The sequence below is a fragment of the Mesoplodon densirostris genome, chromosome 9 (assembly GCF_025265405.1).
Source record: "Mesoplodon densirostris isolate mMesDen1 chromosome 9, mMesDen1 primary haplotype, whole genome shotgun sequence".
Lineage (NCBI taxonomy): Eukaryota > Metazoa > Chordata > Mammalia > Artiodactyla > Ziphiidae > Mesoplodon > Mesoplodon densirostris.
The window spans coordinates 101,978,117-101,999,409 of NC_082669.1; positions in this window are offsets into that span (position 1 = coordinate 101,978,117).

Genomic DNA, 21,293 nt, shown 5'->3' on the forward strand with positions numbered 1-21,293 from the left:
TTGCTTCGTCCCATTTCTGATGGCTCCTGGCCTCCTTGGCTCATGGTGGCATCACCCCAACCTTCTATTTTTGTCTTCATGTCTCCTTCTTCCCCGTATCTCTGTGTGTAAGCTTCCTTCTCCTTTCTCTTACCAAGACCCAAGTCACTGGATTTAGGGCACACCCCAAATTCAGGAGGATCTCATCCCAAGATTCTTAAATAATATCTGCAGAGATCTTATTTCCAAATTAGGTCACAGTCTGAGGTTCTGGGTGGGCGTGAATTTGGGGTGACATTATTCATCCCACTACACTGCATATCAGGAGTGGGAGATGAGGGGTTCTCTGGACCCAGCTCACACAGGCCAGGAAAGGACATGGCCCAGGGGAGGGATGGCCTGGGAAACTTACCACATGCTCATAATTTCCCATCAGTCATGAGTATCTCAAGCTTTCTCAAACTGCAGACAGTTTTTTTTACTTGTTGCTGTTGTTGTGTATTTGTTTTAGTAATGACTAAAGAATCCCCAAACAAAGGAGACTGAGTTTAGACTCTAGACCAGCACCCACAAAAGCAACCCCTCCCATTCTTTAGACATGTGTGGTGGTTCCTCACAAGGGCGGGACAGGGAGATAAACAGCTAAAGAGACAAGCAAACGCCTCAAAGGGAATAAGGCATGGACCCGAAGGAACGGACCAAGCAGGGAGTGTTGGAGCCAAGGATTTGTGCAAGCAGAGCTGTGAGGAGGGTCGGGGTGGAGGCAGGGAGAGGAGGGTCTGCAGGCTTGGTGGCTGCCATCTTTGGGGTGCTAAAAGCAGAGGCATTAGCAGGTGGGAGGATGTGGGGGGAGTTGCTGGTGGGCACCTGGGGTTTGTCAAAGTGAGGAATGAAGGAACGAATGTCCCCTGGAGGATGGATGACTTTGTGTATGTCACCTTCTCACTCCTGGAAACATAATAGAGATGAAGAAACTCCATTTGGTCCCCACCCTACCTTGACCCAGGGAGGCCCCTCTTCCCAAATCTTTACAGCCCTTTCCTTGTCTCTCTCAGACAGCACTGCCCCCCAGCATTCAATTCACAGGCACTGGGAAGTTAATTTCTGATGCCTCTACCTTTTTCTCTATAATCTAAATAGATCCTTCTGGACCAATTCTAGCCAACCCGTCCATTCTTCCTCAGGTGAAACTGAGCAAAGATGGATTAGATATAGGGCAATCATATCGTTTATTATGAGAATGAGGATGCTATTGAGGGTGAAAGATCAGATGCTGGGACAGGAAGGGTAAGCCAGGATTGTCCTGGCAAACCAGGACACATAGTCGCTCCAATTAAAGGGGCTCAGAGGGAGTTTCTGAGACCAGAGTCACTCCTGGAATGGGAAGCACTAAAGCAATTCCTCATTGACCTGTGCCCATCGACCTATTCCAGGCTCAAGGTTAATCCAAACTTCATCCCATTAAGGAAATCTGTGGGCAGAATGTAGTACAGGGGCAAAGCGTGCTTGCTGATTGAAGAGGCTCAGAAGCCAGGCATCTCTAGAAGAACGACTGTGGTCCCCCAAGTTCTCACCATTCCAAGGGGCACAGCTCGACCCCACCATGGGTAGCTCTCCAGGAGAGGAACCTCAACCCTGTGACCTTTAGAGGTTTCCTCAGAAATTAGGAGGGGAAAGGAAGCATCCAGCTGGTCATGTTGGGTGACATCCTGGTGGGGGGAATGGGACTCCTGTGGGGAAGGGCTATTTGAGTCACTGTCACTTGGCCAGAAGAATGCTCCTATCAGTACCAGGATCTAGTAAAGACCTGCAGCCTTTCCTACCGCCCCAGGGTTGGTGGGGTGGGGCAGGCTACGTAAGGTTGGGTAGTAAGGATGCCAGGGATGGGGCAGGTAGAGGACATTGAGACCATCCAAGAGACAAAGACTTTTTCTCCCTTAAGTAAATGACTAGGGACAAGTAAGGAAGAGAAAAAAGAAAAAAAGGATTTTAGAACAAGAGAGGTCGGGATAAGAACAACGGATCTTGACAGATACTAATACTCGCGTTTCCTGCCCTGAGCCATTTCCCTGTTTGGCTTCCTCCCTAGTGACCCAGAGAAGGGGAGCCTGACCGACTTCAGCCCCTCACAGTGTGTGACACACAGCCCCAACTGTCCTATACAGGAAGAGCCTCCTGAGGTTGACCTGCTTAGGGATGGGAATGGAAGATTGGTACTTGAGACCTCTCTGGAAGCTATATGTGTACAAGGAAAACACACTCAAACCTCGGTGTATTACATTTAGGGATTAGGAGATGCTGACATAAATCAAGAAATGGCTAAAGACCCCAGGTCAGTTCTTAGCATTGCACTAACCTATGGCTGAATCTGTCATCTGCAACCCCACTGACCTCTTCTTAAACATTCATCACCAAGTTCCCTTTTTCCATGTCCATGGAAATTGCCCTGTAGCTATATAAGAAGACTCACAGTATAGAAGGCCACCAAGCCTGGGCAACAATTGTAACTACAGTTCATTCTCATTACTTGTGGCGGACTCCCATAGTTTCCAGAAAGGTGATCTCTGGGCCTTGAGACCCCATTATGTGAGATGTCATACACCCCGTCCTGGCCCCCCAAATAAAGCATTTCTTGCCTCAGTCTAAGGTTGGCTATCCTCCCCTCGCATCCTGAGTACTTTCTCCTCTTTTGCTACTTGTGGATCTGAAATCCCTGGGCTCTTAGCACACCACACTCTCTGGTTCTCCTGGGGATTTATTGTGACAGTACTTGGTTGTGTTCTGAATCGCCACCCTGCAGCAAATGACATAGTCTCTGCTCACCATACCACCCCACCCCCAAGGCCCCAGCTGCAGGTCTTTTCTCCTCCATCTCCATCTATTGTTGCACTTGGACTCCTCGGAGGGCTTCTTGAGGAAATGGATGAGTGGATGGATCTGTACATCAGCAAACAGAGCTGAAAGTGAGTCAACAACTGTGACTATTTTCACAGAAGTTTTGTCTAACTTAGCTCTAACTTATCTCAGCTGTCCTCTGTGAGTGTAAGGGTGGTCTTGACAGAAAGACTGCATGCCAGGGTTTCCCGTGGTTCCATCCCCTGCCACATCCTGACCAGATTCGCTGACATAAGGAAGTGGGTTTTATAACAGTGACTTGATGGTGGTCCTGGGCATGACCCCAGCTGCCCACATTCTAGGCCACTCCAGTGGTTACAGCTCAGCCCTTTTACCCTCACTCCCACCATGGGTCTTGACTTTGACTGGATCTTGGACCCATAGACACTCTGGGTGGTAAAGAAGCATAAATTTCAGAGTCTTGAATCTCCCCACTTATCCTTGATCTGTCCTGGGACAGAGAACTCTCAACTTGTCTAGGTAGGCCACTTCGTCAGTGGACAGTGCTATGAAGAAATTTGTCCTCTTTAGGTTTCCATAAATCTCACTGCAGTGCTGAGCATTAGTCATAATTATATGCCTGCGAGAGTCCTTCTCAAGACAGCTAGCATGCCCACCCCTAGTTGAGTCCACAAATCTATGAGACACAGAACAAGCAGAACCTTTAAAAGCTTGAGTTTGCAAAATGGAAAAAGTATGCAGTAGATAGATGAGGACATTATGCCAACAAAGAATATGGATTTTAAAGCCAAAGAGACATAGTTTCAAGCCTTAGATCTGCCCTTAGCTGTGTGATCTTCGGTAAGAGACCACCTCTGAGACTCGGCTTTCCTGCCTACAAAATGGGCTCAATCACAACCCCAACTTCGTAAGGTGGTTTTGTCTTATTTAGTCTACACAACTTATAAAGCTGTGATCACAGTGTCAGTAAATATTAGCTGCTATTATGATCATTGTTACTAGTCTAAAGATTTATTTTTCAAGCTAAACATTTACAGTTCTCTCAATTTTTGTCTCATATGGCACAGTTTTGAGCACTCCTACTCTCCAAAGCCCAGCCACTCTCTTCTGAAACGTTTACATTTGTTTTTTGTTTTTTGTTTTAATAAATTTATTTATTTATTTTTGGCTGCATTGGGTCTTCCTTGCTCCACGAGGCCTTTCTCTAGTTGTGGTGAGCGGGGGCTACTCTTCGTTGCGGTGCGCAGGCTTCTCATTGTGGTGGCTTCTCTTGTTGCAGAGCACGGGCTCTAGGCACGCGGGCTCAGTAGTTGTGGCTCACGGGCTCTAGAGTGCAGGCTCGGTAGCTGTGGCGCACAGGCTTAGCTGCTCTGCTGCATGTGGGATCTTCCTGGACCAGGGTTCAAACCCGTGTCCCCTGCATTGGCAGGAGGATTCTTAACTACTGCACCACCAGGGAAGCCTCTACATTTGTTTTTAATTCTCCTACTTTTCTAAAAGTGTGCTATTCTGACCTACAGAGGGGAAGAGAGAGATTCGCTTCCTGTTCTCGATACCTTCTGCTTTGGTCCCATGAGGGCAACTCTTCAGTGTCTGGACCCACATCATCCTATTGACTCACAGAGCTCACTTTCGACTCAAACCCTGGGTCTTCTCCACATGCACTGCTTGTGAGTACATAGTCCCCTTCCTGTGTTCAGACAGTTGGTTTCCTCTCTTTGGCGGGGGTGGTAGGGTGGCAGGGAGTACTTGTTTAATATTATCATGTTTCTTCAGCTCATCTCTCCAACTCTCTAGTTTCTGCAGAATTCTAACTCTGTGGTTCATCGTAGTTACCTCCCCATCCTCAGGCCATCTCAGATCTGATCATTGTGCCTTATTTATTTTTATATAAGTGGTTCATAAAATTCATAGCAAGATCACCACTCAACATATAGCCCACATTCACCTAAGCTTTGCCTGAGATCCAGGAGCTGCTAAAACACAGGGCACTGGCTTCTGGTCCTCCTCTGTCCACAGCTGCATAGCTCGGAACAATTTTTCTTCTCTGGGCTGCTATCTCCTGCTCTGTGAAGTGAGGAGACTGGGTAAAGTGATCTCTAAGGAATCGTCAGGCTCTGCTCTTCCGATTCAGTGATTCCAAGTCTGCAGGCCCCAGGTCACCATGCGGAAGGTAGCTCGGGGAATCTAAGCTCTTCCCAGACACAAAACATTCCCACCCGTGACATAGTCTCAGAGGCTGTCTATAGTGTAAGGGTGTCAGTACTGACCCCGGAATCCCACAGTTCACAAGAGGCACCTGGAGCCCTGACACCTGGAAAGAGGGCCAGGGCCTTGAATGAGGAGGGGAAAATAGTGTTGAAAGGAGAATGGCCTTGAATCAAAGGCCAGGAAGTAAAGAGCAGGGGGTTGGGGTCTTTTAGAAGACAGCTGGGGAAGAGATGGGGTGCCTGAGCCCAGTGCTGGCTGTCAAGCTGTTTATCTCTGAGTAACATCAGCACAAGTAGCAACAGCAACGCACCTGCCCCTGCACCATCTCGGGGACTCACAACAGGATGTGGTTTGACATTTACCAGGTCCTGCCTCTGGGGCGCCTGTGAAAGTCCCTCCTGGCCCCCCACCTTCTGAGCTCGGTGAACACCAGGCTCACCACATCCTGTCCCAAATTCTTCGCATGCTGTCCTTTCTACCTGGGCCTCCAGTGAGCACCCTGGCAGTGGAAATAGAACTACAGAGGGAGAGGCAAAGGTCTCTGCTAAATGTGCAGACCACCCACCCCCCAACACAACTCCCACACCTGCTGGAGGTTACGCCCAAGCTCAGAGGCTGCAGGGAGTACCTTGGGGACGGTGAAGAATGCAGAACGGCTGCAATAACTGCTGTGCCCCCATTGGGGTCCCTTCTGGCCCCACGTCATTCAGGCAACTCCCTCCCCCCATCTGCTTCTAACCACCCTCCCTCCAACCTCGACACATACATAGCCTCCCACTTCCTTCCACTCATCTAATGAGTGGGTACTAATGAGTCACAGGAAAGAGAGCCCTAGATCATCAGCAGACTGAGAAACGGACAGTCGCTGGATATCTGAGCTGGTGTCTGTGCTGTAGTGACTGGGTTTCTCTAAGCATCATCCCTACCACTAAGGCCTGTGAAGTCTGTGTGATGGGCAAGATCTATCTCATCTGGGCAAGAAGTGGAGGGAGAACACAGTGTAGAGAGAATAGAAAAGCACACAGCCAGAATAAACACCTCAAAGGAGGGAACAGGAAACAACAGGATAAGTAACAGGGCAAATCTGCTTTGCAGCAGCTCAAAGGGCCGTAGTATCCTCAGCTCAAAGTGTATCATCCTGGACACAACTATGAAGTCACCCAATTTTAATATTGCCAGCTTCCCAACCTGGGCATTCCCCATCTTCCTCAAGCTGCCTAGAGGCCCCAGGGTCTCTCCCTATAAATCCCACGAGTAGCTAAGATCCAGACGTGAAGCCCCAGATCTTCCAGTGGCCAGGGAATGACATGTATGGGAAGAATTGTCCGGGCACACCTACAAAGTCAGAGCCAAGAACAGGGTCTTAGAAGGTCTCCTTAGAAGGTCTCCTTAGAAGGTCTCCTGGAAAAGAGACAGCCTCTTCTCTCCAAAGGAGTGAGTGAGGCTGATGGATTCCTGGCAAGAGATATCATTTCTGAGCAGTATCTGCCATCCTGAGCTGGTTTCCTTTGTCTCCTGAGATGATGATGATTGTAGATTTCTGATTCCCAGGCGCTACAGAAGCAGTTAGGGGAATAGGATTCTTATTCATGAATAGGGTAGATATCATGGCGGATAGTAACTTGTTTTGATGAATTTAGGTGGCTTTCAAGCCTCGCCTTAACTAGCCTCCCCTTACCTATTAATGCCCTCCTGTCTCTATTGCCTTGTGCAATGATCAGGACTGTTTCCTCACTGCTTTTCTGGAACTTTCAATGTTGATGGAGATCTCCACATTTCTATTCAAACTGACTCTCCTGCTGGGAATGTCATTTTTCTTATCTAAATACTAGCCTCCCCCAAACTCAACATCGTTAAAATTCTACCTCCTTCTGAAGTTTTCTAGAACTTTTCTGAATTTCTTACAGGAATGAAAACTGTTTTAACTCTCCTACCAACTTCTCTTGAATAGTCGTGAGTCCCTGGAAAACACCTCTGTTAAGAAGGATTCTGGGACTGCATAAATCCCCAACAGAAAAGATTATTATCTGAACAAGCAGAATGTAGGGTACAAGTTTCATGGGTTTGTCATCGAAGTACACTTAACATTTTTAAATAATTACTACAGAGTTTAAATTTAATTATTTTTTAAAAAAAACAAGTCTTTCTTTTGGATAAGTTGTAATCCAAATATCTTCTAAACTTGGAGAGGAAAATAGTATCTGTTGAAAATTAGACCCTGTAATAGGGCTTTATAACATAAATACCATGTAATTTAACACATTTAATGATCCAATAAGAAAGGTTTCACAGGTGAGGAAAATGAGTTCTAGAGAGATTGGATAATTAGCCCAAGGTCATTAGAGCTAGTAAATTTAAACTCAAAAACCAAGTGCCTTAAAAATATAGAGACAGTAAAATATCAGTGGTTACCAGGGTTTGCAGGGAAAGAGGAGAGAAATTAGTAGGTGAAGCCCAGGGCATTTGTAAGGCAGTGAAACTATTCTGCATGACACTGTAATGGTTAATACAAGACATGATACATTTGTCAAATACCACAGAAATGTACAATGCAATGAGTAAATTTTAATGTAAACCATGGACTTTAGTTAATAATAATATATTAATATTGGTTCAATAATAAACATATCACACCCATGTAAGATGTTAATAATAGGGTAGGCTGGGGAGGAAAGGGACATATATGAGAACTTTATTATCTGCTCAATTTTTTTTTTTTTTTTTTTTTTGGTACGCGGGCCTCTCACTGCTGTGGCCTCTCCCGTTGAGGAGCACAGGCTCTGAATCCGCAGGCTCAGCGGCCATGGCTCACGGGCCCAGCCGCTCCGCGGCATGTGGGATCTTCCCAGACCGGGGCACGAACCCGTGTCCCCTGCATCGGCAGGCGGACTCTCAACCACTGCGCCACCTGGGAAGCCCTCTGCTCAATTTTTATACTAATCTAAAACTGTTCTAAATATTAAAATCTATTAACTAAAAATAACCTGTTTCAGGGAGAGATCTGTTTCCACTTATATTCAATAACCAGCTATCATCCAAACATAAGCTTAAGATGCTGTTTACTACTAAATGTGAACAAAAGTTGAGTTGTAAATGCATCTTTATTTCCATGGTTTTAGCATTGCTGATCGACTTAGTAAATTTAAATCTTCACACACGGAAAAATAAAAAAAACAAACCAAGTGCCTTGGTTTTTTTTCTGCAATTTCTATTTTTTATTCTTTTTATTGAAGTATAGTTGATTTACAGTGTTGTGTTAGTTTCTGGTATACAGCAAAGTGATTCAGGTATACATATATATACATATCCTTTTTCATATTTACAGAATATTGAATATAGTTCCCTGAGCTATACAGTAGGACCTTGTTGTTTATCGGTTTTTTGGGGGGTTTTTTTTGCGTTACGCGGGCCTCTCACTGCTGTGGCCTCTCCTGTTGAGGAGCACAGGCTCCAGACGTGCAGGCTCAGCAGCCATGGCTCACAGGCCCAGCCGCTCCGCGGCATGGGATCTTCCCGGACTGGGGCACAAACCCGTGTCCCCTGCATCGGCAGGCGGACTCTCAACCACTGCACCACCACTGCACCACCTGTTTATCCTTTTTACATGTAGTAGTGTGTATCTGTGAATCTCAAACTCCAAGTGCCTTGATTAAACCATGTTGTGACCATGCCCAGCACCGTCTTGAGTGTATTTCACTTTTCTTTTTAATCCCTGTGATGGCTCAGAGTGTCCAGCACGTATAGCTGCTTAATACAAGGTAGACCTTAAAGTGCAACAAGGACCCTTGGGCATTATTCAGTACTGTCTTGATCGCTTTGTGTCTCTGTCTCAGATTTCGTGCTGCAGATTAAATGATTCTGAAAGTAAACAAATGTCCTAAATGAAATGATGCCAGGAACAGAGTATTTTAAGACTTCTTGTGCCCCCTCGTGGAACAGAAGGGACATTAGACAAGAAAATCTTTTTAGGAATGAGGAGGAGGAGGGAGGGATGAAGGGCTGAGGGACGAGGAGGATGCTCAGTTGCCAAGGTAACCATGGTATCTCTTTCCAGCCATCCTCATAAGCTTTGCCTCTCCTTCATTTCCATCCAAGTAATTTCTCTTTTTTAGGGTTTTGCCATTACATATCCTGTCTCTTGTATCTCTTTCATCACCATCTGCTTCTCTGCTCCCTTCTTTGCCATAAGGCGAGGGATGAGACACAGTAGAACAGGACTAAAAAAAGAATCTGAAACCCGGAAGAATAATCAACATTCCTAAGTGCACGTTTCTGATACTAACAAAGCCACACTTGTAGCCTCTATGAATTAACACCTTGCCCCTTCCCTGGCTCAAAGCCTCATCCAAGCCTCCAAATAGACGTTTAGTCTCTTCAGAAAGAGCAAGGACTGGAGACTTTCCAGGTGATGCAAATTAACTAATTAAATAACCCTAGTTGGCATCCTCGTACTTGCTCACCAGTCCTCCGTCACATCACATATCACTGCGGGTGCATCCTGCCCCTCATCAGCATAGGCACAACCTCAGTCCCCAGTGTAGACCCACGGGAACGTGAGAGAATAGGGTGTTGGGCAAGGTATAGCACACTTTGAGGACTGGAGTATGATAGCCTAGGACTAGACATCCACACATCGGGAACTTGACTCTGCATACGCGACTCACAGGTTCTACACACATAAATGTTTTTTTTCTCGCTAAGAATGTAGTGAAGGTCTTTTGGAGTATCTGGCTTGATTCAGTTGCCCTCACATCAGCTGACAGTCAGAAACCCAGTGACAAACATCCTCTGCCCAGTCCCTGAATGAGGGCTCCTAGAGCAGGTGGTGAGGACTTGGGAGAGGGTGAGGTTTTTGCACAGATGTCTGCCCTACCCAGCTCAGTGTGAGATTCCAGGCACAGAGGTAGAAGCCAGAGTTACTGAGCAGGAGTTTCTTAGAACTCAGGATGAACAGGCCGTCCTGGGGCCTGGAGGCTTCAAAGTTCTGGCGTTCCTCAGCGTCTACCTGGTCACCGATGGAGTAGAAAAGCAGCTGGAGGGCCCCTCCTGCCACCTGCCGGTACCAGTACAGCCTGGGGTTTGATGTCCCCTTCACAGTACACTCCAAGGAGAGCGGGCTGCCTGCAGGCTGCACCCTGATAAGTGGCCATTGATGGATGGTCTGAGCTCTGACACCTGCGGGAAGCATAAAAGGCCATTTAGAGGGAAGAACCCCAGCCCAGCTCACCTTCCATCCTGAGAGAGGGATGGTTCAAGCTCTTCCATGCCTCAGGCATATGGGAGCCCTTGAGGGGAGTAGACTGGGAAGGCCAAGGGTACAGAGGGTCAATGGGCAACGGGAGACCAAACTCCTTCCTGGGGATTGAGGAAACCAAGACGCAGCGCACCAGCCACGAAGATTAAACTCCCATATTCATTGCAGACCATTGAAGGAATGTACCAAAGAGAGTCAAACCAGTAGCCGAGACTCCAGATTCAGAGTTGTGGTGGGGTTTTGAGTGGAGGACCCACCTAAGAAAGTGCCCAGGAGAAGGGCAAGGAAACAGCAGGGCATAGCTCCAGCCCGCCTTCAGCTCAGCGAGTGTGGCCGACACCGTCTCCTGCTGCGGGCCCAGAGATGGCCAGGCCCCTCCCACTCAGAGATCACAAAGTAGAGCACGTAGCTCCTCAAACTGGGGAGGAAATGAGGCTTGTGTTTTCTCAAGTGTGTGACGAATCATCCCATCCTCCCTGGGAACCAGCTTTACCCTGCACTAGTTATCTGTATTGAAATCCCTCTGAAGTCCTGGTATGTAAATCTATTTCATGTCTCATTATTTACCTGTAAGCAAGAGGTGACTCTCTGGCTCCCCCAGGAGACCATCTCTGTAACCGTCAGAGAAACTGATACTGGCAGGATGAGGAAAAGGGATTTTAGTCTGTCTGAAGCTGGAAACCAGCTATAGGACATGTCACCTGGGTAGCTGAAAAAGGAGATAAAGGCAGATCAAGGTCCAGAGATGTAGGTCTTCAGTGTATTCAAAGCAAAAACGCTCAGCTCTGAGGGAAAGAAGCTGCTCTGGCAGCCAGTCAAGGGCTCTGATGCATCCTCTTCATCCCCGGCAAACGGGATTTGAGACCTAGACAGGCAGAATCAACTACTAAACTGATCAAAGTTGGCCTCTGTGCTCCATGAACCTCTAACGGCCTCACTGGATCTAATTTATCCTTTAAGTGCCACATGGGGTAGAGGAAAACTGAGGCCTTGGAATCAAATAGATATGGGTTCTAATCACAGCTCTGCTTCTTAGGAACCCTCAGTGAACTGTCATCCTCAACGTTCTCATCTGTAAAATGAAACGAAGGATTGTAATACAGCAAGTCCCCTACATACGAACCTTCAAATTGTGAACTTTCAAAGATTCGAACATGCGTTCCATCGACGTCAGGCGTGAGTGAAAGTGCAGCTGGCCCTCCGTCTCCTGTTGCTGACGATCCGTCAGCTCTACCATCTCTCACCTCCTCTCCCTCCTCCAGTCAGAAACTCTTCTTTCCTGTTCACTCGATGCCAGCCCCTGGATGCCAGCTGCTATACTGGACTACTGTACTTTTCAAGGTACTGTACTGTAAGATTTAAAATATTTTCTTTATTTTTTGTGTTTGTTTTTATGTATTATTTGGGTGAAAAGTATTATAAACCTATTACAGTGCAGTACTACATAGCCGATTGTGTTAGTTGGGCACCTGGGCCAACTTTATTGGACTTATGAACGTGTTCTTGGAACGAAACTCATTCATATGTAAGGGACTTACTGTACCTACAAATGGTTGAAGATGCATTTTGCCTGGTGCAATGCATGCACTCTTACAAGTGTTGACTGTTTTGGGTACCCCCCAGTGCTTGCGGTCAAGACTGGGAGATGTACCATGGGATGGGATGGAGGGTGGGGCTGGAGGATGACAGAGATACAAAAAGCATTGCCAAGCCACCAATTCATAGTAGCTAAGGGTGAGAATCTGCTAGGCAGCTGGTATAACCTCATTCTATTGAAATGAGACATAGGACCCCAAGATGCCTGGAGGACAGCCATTGGGTCCCTTGGAACCTCCACTTCTCTTTGCCTTTGCCAGGCCTGTCCTCTGATGGATTCATTTTCAAAACAATTAGTCAGTTTGGGCTGGATGTGGTGGAGTAGTTTAAGGTGAGTCCCTGGGAAAAGGAGCCGTAGAAGTGGCCTAACAGGGAGAACAAGCCTGAAGCAAATCAGGCATTTGTGATGCTTTCCCATTTCATCAGGGGCTAGTGATGTAAGAGATTTGTTATTGTTGCTGTTGCTGCAGTAACACAGTTCAAAGTTCATGTTGGGGTTCTTGCTTCTAATAGAGTTTCGGCTGCAGCACATGTTTTTGGTTTGCATTTGAATGCACTGTATTTGTGGGAGAGGGTTTTGGTTTTTGATCCTTTCCAAATTTAATGAGTCCTTTTATGTTATTGACTTAAATGATGATAAATCAAGTGGTAAGCATAGTGTGGGTTCCATGAACACTTAGAACGTATGATGAAAAATAACTATAGCCAACTACAGTTGTTCAATCTCAGTTTTTATAAACCTGTTAACAGGATCCAATATGCCTCTCTGCTCGTCAGATTGGAGGGGTTGAACCCAAGATGCGTATGTGCCCACATGCACACACACGGCCTCTTTTCTCCTTTTCTTTCCCTTTCTGTCCTTCATCTTTGCTCCTGGAATTTTTATTGAGTTAGTCCTGAGTGGGGATGCGGGTGGAAGGAGGGTAGACAGAGAGTGGCATCAGATACCGGGAGGAGGGACTTGTCCTTACTTTTGATGGGAACACGCCATGCCCTCATTCGGCTGGCAGGCTCTCACTCCAGCAAAGGCTGTGTGGGTCCTGCAGAGCCCACGAGAGCTGATGTAACTCATGGGCTGCCTTGGCTCAGTGTCACCGCCCAGCATAGAAAGCCATGTGATCTTCTTCCCTTGAGATGGCACAGCAGATTGGAGAGTGAAGAGACATTCAGAGGAGTGTAGCCAGCTGGCTCCTGACTCCCTAATCATTGTCACAACTCACTAGCTTGGAGCTCCTTCCATATGGCTGATGCCATAGAAAAATATCTCCTCGTTCTCCACTCCCATCTGCAATATTGCTTATTCATTCAAGTTATTCAAGTCATTCATAGATTGAAATGTGGATGTGGATATGGTCCCTCTACTCTGTGGCAGCAGATCTCCAAGAGGGAGGAGCCATATCTCTGGCCCCTGGGAGGAGGTGTCAGCCAGAGAAGCTGAGCTGAAGCCCAGGTTGAACTATGGCAGCTCTCTCCTTGCCCCTCCTGGACCCTTTCTTAGGTGGGTGTTCTTCTCTCTGGCAAGCCTCCCTCAAATCCTTTGGTTACCATGTTGAGTTTCTCTCCCCACACTGAATTCTTAATGATTCACTACTGACAGGATAAAGCTCTGGACGTGAAGAGAATGGCACTACATTTAACTCTTCTCTTTTTAATGTAAAAACTGAAATCCGTCCCTAAACAACAGATTTGGAAGATACTTTGAGGGTCCATTTGTTCCTCTGCAGAAGAGTTAAAAATTACGTGGGCTGAGGGGAAGAGCGGAGAGTCACCCAAGGCGATGTTCCTAAATCTCCCCAATCTCTGTCCTCTCCATGCCCCTGCCCGGCTACATCTTGCTCAAGGAAAGAGGTGGCAGAGAGGTGGGGAGGGCAGAATCGGAAGCTCAGAGGTTCGGGGGGCAGAGAATTGTGCTCATTTCCAGGGTGGGGAGAGCAAGACCCTGGGCACCTATTTGCCACACCAGAGATCAATAAGTAGAAATGGCTTGTGGTAAGAGGATAATGCCTGCCAAAGATGTCGACATCCTATTCCCCAGAACCTGTGAATATGTTGGGTTACATAGTGAAGTGGAATTCAGGTTGAAGTTGGAATTAAGGTTTCTAATCAACTGAGCTTAAAATAGGGGAATGATCTTGGATTATCCAGGTGTGCCCAATGTAATCCCAGGCAGCCTTAAACGTGGAAGAGGAAAGTAGAAAAGAGTGAGAGAAAGAGATGTAGCAATGCAAGCAGAGTCAGAGAGGCTGGGGACTTCCCTGGTGGTCCAGTGGGTAAGTCTCTGCACTCCCAATGCAGGGGGCCCAGGTTTGATCCCTGGTTGGGGAACTAGATCCCTCATGCATGCCACAACTAAGACCTGGCACAGCCTAAATAAATAAATACTTTTTTAAAAAAAGAGAGAGAGAGAGAGAGGCTATGTTTCTGGCTTTGAAGATAAAGGGGGCCATGAGCCAAGGAATGCAGATGGCCTCTAGAAGCTGCATAAGGCAAGGAAAGGGACCCTCTCCGAGAACCTCCAGAAAGGTATACAGCCCAGCTGACACCTTGATTTTAGCTCAGTGAAACCTGTGTCAAGCTTCTGAACTATATAGAACTGTAAGATAATACACGTGTTCTGTCTCGAGCCACTATGTTTGTAGCAATTCATTACAAGAGCAACGGAAACCAGTACAAGGCTCTAAAATGTTTCTTGACAGAGGGACCCAAGGTAGTCTCCAAGAATCCCCAGGGAACTCAGGATAATCAGGAGTAGCCACTTTCTCATTCATGTGAAAACAGATGAACTGAGAGAAGAAAGAGGCCTCCTTGTTGAGACATGGAACATACAGAGCATCTTGCATGGATCAACAGGGACTGAAGAACAGATACACACTAAAAAGGCAGCAGTTATTAGTGGGGCCAGATGCTGAAAACCAGTATGAATGAGAATTCTGAAGAAAAGATAAGCAAGGACTGAAGTACCCTCTGATGATGCCTTGATACTTGGTAAGCTCCCCAGAACTTAGATACCATCAGGAGGAAAGGGGTAAGAGGAAAACCATGAACTGTCTGAGAAAAGCCTGAGTTAACCACATGTACCCAAAGGAAAGGGGACTTAGATATAAAGTTATTTTCATTATCGGAAATAAAATTATTTTACCCACCCATGTTTGAAGCCATAAATTTCATACCCAATGCATATTAAATTCAAGGTTAAATAGGTGCTGTGGAAAACACAGAAATAAATAAGCTGTGATACTTGTCTTCCAGTAACTATTATCTGTTGAGGAAAGTAAGGGGTGGAAAGTCATCCAGATAGGAAATGCTAAAAGAGTTTGGAAACTTCTGCTTCCAGTTCTGATGGAGAAACGGGTATCCACCTAGTCCTCTGTATTAGTTTCCTTGAGCTGCTGTAACAAAGTACCACAAACCGTGTGGCTTGAAAAAACAGAAATTTATTGCCTCACAGTTTCTGGAGTCCGGAAGTCCAAAACTAAGGTGATAGTAGGGCCATGCTCCCTCTGAAACCTGGAGGGGAATCCTTCCTTGCCTGTTCCTAGCTTCTGGTGATTTGCTGGCAATCTTTGACATTCCTTGGTTTGTAGCTGCATCACTCCAGTCTCTGCCTTCATCATCACATGGTGTTCTCCCTGTGTGTGTCTGTCTTCACATGGCTGTCTTCTTATAAGGACACTATAGCACTTAGTACTCAGGTAGCCCACAGTATGCCAGTATGACTTCATCTTAACTAATCACATCTGCAATGAATCTACTCCCAAATAAGTTCACATTCTGAAGGACTGGGGGTTAGGATTTCAACATATCTTTTCTGAGGGGGACACAATTCAACCCATTATACCCTCCAAATATAAACAACTAGAAAACTGGATAATATACATGAAACAATTGTTTTCTGATATTAGACAATAGCTAGTACAAGACTGTGATGTATAAGACAGGGAAACAAATGAAGTGAGCTCTGTAGTCATTCCAGTTTTCTGCCTGGTACTTTTTGGGCTGCTTTGCCAGGAGAAGGAACCCAGACAGAGCACGGCAAATCTTGAAATCTTACTGAGATAAGGAGACAGCTCAGAGAGGAGGAAAAGAGCCCCAGAGATCTACAGAAGGGGCTCCTTGAGTCTTTGGCTGAATACTAAGCTGTGTGTGACTAGGGTGAAACTCCATGAGGCCAGGCAAAGAATAACACCTGGGGAATTAACTACTGGTGAAATACAGGGTGAGGAATTACTAGAGCTTGCACAAGGCTGAGAGATGTCCAAGCTGTGTCCAACCAGAATAGATGTTGGTATTTTTTCTTATTTATTTATTTATTTATTTATGGCTGCGTTGGGTCTTCGTTGCTGTGCTTGGGCTTCCTCTAGTTGTGGTGAGTGGGAGCTACTCTTCATTGCGGTGTGCGGGCTTCTCATTGTCATAGCTTTCTCTTGTTGCAGAGCACGGGCTCTAGGCACGCAGGCTTCAGTAGTTGTGGCTCATGGACTCAGTAGTTGTGGCTTGCGGGCTCTAGAGTGCAGGCTCAGTAGATGTTGCGCACGGGCTTTGTTGCTCTGCGGCATGTGGGATCTTCCTGGGCCAGGACTCGAACCTGTGTCCCTTGCATTGGTAGGCAGATTCTTAACCACTGTGCCACCAGGGAAGCCCCAGGATAGATGTTTTTGAATTCCCAGTGCATTCAGTTGAGACCCCAGAGAGCCCGTAGAGTAGGAGTCAACTAGTTCTGGAATAAGGCTCTACTCTACCTTAAACCTAACAAAGCTTAGAAAAACCCTTGAAAGGAACAAGCAGACAAGCTGATCTGCAAGTACATTAATGGCTTGCTAGAGTAAAGCTCCACACTGTTTGAAAGAAGAAAACAAGATCCAGACAATAAAAAATAAAACATTCATTTGGGCTTCCCTGGTGGCACAGTGGTTGAGAGTCCACCTGCCGATGCAGGGGACACGGGTTCGTGCCCCGGTCCGGGAAGATCCCACATCCCGCGGAGCGGCTGGGCCCGTGAGCCATGGCCGCTGAGCCTGCGCGTCCGGAGCCTGTGCTCCGCAAAGGGAGAGGCCACAACAGTGAGAGGCCCGTGTACCACAAAAAACAAACAAACAAACAAATAAAAAACATTCATAATGTTGAGTATTCAGTTAAAAAGTACTGGGTATACTAAGAAGCTGGAAAGTGTGACCACAGTCAGTGGTGGTATCAGTCAACAGAAACGGACCCAGAGATGTCACGCAATGATAAGTTAGGTAAGACTTTAAAATAGCTATCATATGGGCTTCCCTGGTGGCGCAGTGGTTGAGAGTCCGCCTGCCGATGCAGGGGACACAGGTTTGTGCCCCGGTCTGGGAAGATCCCACGTGCTGCGGAGCGGCTGGGCCCATGAGCCATGGCCGCTGAGCCTGCGTGTCCGGAGCCTGTGCTCCGCAATGGGAGAGGCCACAGCAGTGAGAGGCCCGCGTAATGCAAAAAAAAAAAAAAAAAAAAAAAAAGCTATGATAAATATGTTCAAAGATTTAAAGGAAAACACAATATGAGGCAAGAAACAAAAACTTTAAAAAGAATTAAATAGAACTTTTAGAACAGACAAATGAAATATATGAAATGAAACAGTCCCTGCATAAGCTTAACATTAGATCAGATACTGTAGGAGAAAAGTACACATAAAACCAGGACAATAGAAACTGTCAAAAAAAAAAAAAAAGAAGGGAGTAGCAGAAGGCTGAACAAAAGCAAAAAGAAAAAAGTCTTAGCAACCTCTTGCACAATATCAAGCAGCCTAACATAACTGGAATATTTGACGTAGAGAAGAGATGAGGTGGCAGAAAAAAAAAGTTTTCAAAATAATAGCGAAAATGTTCCGATTTGAAACATAATATCAACGCACAGACCAAGAAACTTAGCAAAACCCAAGCAGGATGATCCCAAGAACTTTGGTCAATGGACTTCCCTGGTGGCGCAGTGGTTAAGAATCCGCCTGCCAATGCAGGGGACACGGGTTCAAGCCCTGGTCCAGGAAGATCCCACATGCCTCAGAGCAACTAGTCCCATGCACCACACCTACTGAGCATTTGCTCTAGAGCCTGTGCACCACAATGAAGAGTAGACCCCGCTCGCCGCAGCTAGAGAAAGCCCGCGCGCAACAACAAAGACGCAATGCAGCCAAAAATAAATTAATTAATTAATTTAAAAAAAATTTGGTCGAGAAAGAGATTACTTCTAGTTATGATGATCAGTGTAACTTTCATGTAAGAGACAGACTCTGAGTTTGGCATAGAGTTTTAGGCTGAGAAAGATGAGAGAGCAAAAATCAGGAAAGGAGGAATGGATTAAGCAAAGGTACAGAGTCTAAAAGTACAGGACATAAGTGAAGAACAGAGAAAGATTAGTTTAGGGGAGTGGAAAATAATGCAAGCAGATCGGTTACAATAAAATTCCCTAAAGCTTAAATATCAACGTATGGAGGGAATTTATAATAAAGTAACAGGGATTGGATTTATCCTCCAACTCAAAACAACTAAATATACAAAATATATGAAATAATAGTTTTTAGAAATTGGACAACAGGTGGCACAAGACAAGGATCCCTGAGAGAAGTGAAACAAATGAGGCGACCCTATGATGGCCCCAGCTTACTATCTTGAGAAATATTTCAGGTAACAGTGGTGAAAAATAGAACCTGTCTGTCTCTCTGAGTTGAGAAGACTCAAGTTCGGAGTTTAAAGAGGCCAAAGTGGCTAAAATTCCAGGGCAGTGAGAGGAAAGCTGCAAAGAAAAAGAGCCCTAGAATCTGCAGGGGCTCTTAGTGATTCCTTGGCTGTTCTGATTAGTACACGCATATAAGGAAACTACTTTCAGGTAGGGAAATGCTACTGGAAATGATCAGGCAGAACCATCCCAGAGCTCACATAGGGCTTGAAATAGATTGATGTTTCCACCAGCAATAGTTGAGAACATTGAGTAGAATTCTCAGAAGAGTATTGCCTCAGTAGTGGAGGCAAGTTAACTTTAGACTAAAGGCTATTCTAGACACAACATACAAAGCTTCAAAGCAAGATTTGGAAATATCAAATTGTTTCCATAGAATTTAACTGTGTCACAAAACAAAGTTCAGAATTTTTAAAAAAATACAAATATCCCAGAATGTAGCACCATAAAATTCAAATATCTGACATCCAATTAAAAAAAAATTAGACCCTCTTCAGAGGGTCCACCTCTAGTATTTAGCAGAGCACTGATCAGAGCATAGATGTGAGGAAACTATGTGAAACTTGGAAAATAGCTACCCAAAAGGATTAAAAAAATCAGGACCTGAATTTCACAGGAATATTGTATATACTCACCAGCCAGACTAAAAGCACTTAAAATTCATGCGGCATTGGGTAGAGAACTTATAAGTGTTTTGACTTAGGAGTGGAAAATAATTAACCCTAGACTACATGCTGCTCTGGACCCACCAAACAAATATTTAAAGCCAGACAATAAAAAAAATCAGACTGCGTCCAAGTAACTTCTAAAACAGGGTTCTAAAACAGAGCTCAAGAATATGTATAGGAATATAAAAATTCCAAGACAAAAGTAAAATTCAATGTGCAGCATGCAATAAAAAATTACCAGGCATGCAAAGAAGCAGAAAAATATAATTCATAATGAGAAAAAAATGAATTAATCAAAACTAACCCAGAACTGACACAGATACTAAAATTAGAAGATAAAGATATAAAAATGGTTATTATAACTGTGTCCCATATGTCCAAGATGCTAGAGGAAAGATTGAACATGTTAAGTAGAGACATAGAAGATATTTTTTAAAGCCTCAAATCAAACTTCTAGAGGGGAAAACTATAATGTCTGAGATGAAAAAATACATTGTCTGAGATTAATGGCAGATTAGACAATGCAGAAGAAAATATTAATGAACTTGAAGGTAAAGCATTAAAAACAAGCTGAGATGAAACAGAGTTTTTGAAAAGTAAATAGACCATCCAGAGTTATAGGACAACTTCAGGTGGCCTAATATACTTGTAATTGGGGTCCCAGAAGAAGAGGAAAGAGATGAGAAGAAAGAAAAACAATTGAAGAAGTTATGACTGAAAATTTTCCAAATTTGATAAAGTTCTAAATCCACAAATCCAAGAAGTCTGACAAAACCAAGGACAAGAAACACACACAAACACACACACACGCACCAAAGAATACCACAATCAAATTGCTCAAAACTATTGTTAGAGAGAGAAGATCTTAAAAGCAGCCAGACAATAAAGACATATTTTATACAGTGGAACAAAGTAAGGAAGACCAAAGATTTCTTGATGAAAATAGTACAAGTGAGGAGACAGCAGAGCGACATCTTTAGGGTGCTGAAGGAAAACTATTGTCAATCTGTCATTCTATACCAAGTGGAAAGCTTCATAAAATCCTTCCTAAACACGTCTGTTCTTTCGCCAAATTTCCATTCTGGATGCTAGCTGCCTCTTCCCTTCTCTTTCTTTCCACAGCCACGCCCATCCTGAGTTGTTCCATCCTGAATTGTCTCAAACAATTCAGCTCTTGAAGAGAATATCCAGCAAACAAAAGTGTAATAGCAGATCAACCCCATTTGCAAATTAATTTCATGACCACCATGATGTAAGCTTGATCCTTGCAGATGTTACCCTCTCACCTAGCCCCCTTCACCGGAAGGGACTCATCAAAGTATCTAGTAGACAAAATAAATCTCTACTGAGGGAGAATTCTGCTACTTAGCAAATAATATTATCTTTCTCTTGTTACCTATAAAAATTGGTAAAATCACAACGATTGGTTTGGGAGAGAGGGGAATAATAAATGTAATTTAGTGCTCTGATCTTGAAGTTACAGTGGTCCAATTCAAGGGGAAAAGCACAAGTGAAAGACTGTTTTTAATGAGACGTCAGGATTAGTGATAGTGATTTGAGAGTTATTTACATGGAGATAACAGTTAAAATTTGGGGAATGGGTAAGATCTCCAAAGTAACAGGTGAAGGCAAAGCACAAAGGTCCAAAAACAGGAAAGGCTAAAAATTCATGCTTTTTGGCAAAGAAGGAAAAAAATGCTTGAGAAAGAAAAAGGGTAATCCTAGAGGTAAGAAGAAAAATGGGAAGGTGTCTTGGCAGCTAAGGGAAGATGCTGACCAAAAAGAGATGGCGGGGACTTCCCTGGTGGTGCAGCAGATAAGACTCTGCGCTTCCAATGCAGGGGGCCCGGGTTCGATCCCTGGTCAGGGAACTAGATCCCACATGCATGCTGCAACTAAGAGTTCGCATGCCACAACTAAGGAGCCCATGAGCCACAACTAAAGGAGCCTGCCTGCCACAACAAAGGATCCAGCTAGCTGCAACTAAGAAGCCCACGAGCTGAAACTAAAGGAGGCCACCTGCCACAACTAAG